At 36.4% G+C, this 547-nt stretch overlaps 1 long non-coding RNA gene across 1 annotated transcript in view; it reads left to right on the forward strand.

Annotated features, from left to right (window-relative positions):
• LOC115072642 overlaps positions 1–547 on the forward strand; it is a 19,557-nt gene that overhangs the window by 14,089 nt on the left and 4,921 nt on the right. The gene's annotated exons all lie outside the window — the stretch shown is intronic.

The raw sequence follows: 547 nt of genomic DNA on the forward strand, positions 1-547 counted from the left end.
TTGCTACTTGATTAGGAACAGCTGACCCTCCTAAAACAAAGACCTCTAGATGGGCTGACTAGATTCACCAGAAGGGGAAGTAGTGGAGATTGTCTGGGGTGCCAGCAACACAGTAGACAGTAGCAGGCATATCAGAGCATAAGGGCTCTAGTTGGGGGAGGGAGGCTATGGGAGGGTGCTACCTGGGAAGTGGGTGTATAAATAAATTTTAAAAAAATTCTTCAAAGCATAAAAATTTGCTCCTTAATAATTAGTAAATGTGAAAAATATTACCATTGAAATTTACCTGATGACCTTATAACCATGCTCAGGTGCCAAGGATCCGAGTGTAACCAACCGTGACTAGTAATAATCAGATACATAGAGATTAGAGACACGTGCAAACATCTGTTAGTAGCATTAAAAATGAGTTTTTCTGTATGAAACAGTATATTTTAAAATGAAATGGAGATCTTTTTTAAAAAAGGTTAAAACCTCATTCAATTTTATGTCTTATAGGATTTATACTGAGTTCAACATTGTATAACTGTATTAATTCAACTGTGAA

Source organism: Nannospalax galili, unplaced genomic scaffold, assembly GCF_000622305.1.
Source record: "Nannospalax galili isolate Female #2095 unplaced genomic scaffold, S.galili_v1.0 scaffold763, whole genome shotgun sequence".
Classification (NCBI taxonomy): domain Eukaryota; kingdom Metazoa; phylum Chordata; class Mammalia; order Rodentia; family Spalacidae; genus Nannospalax; species Nannospalax galili.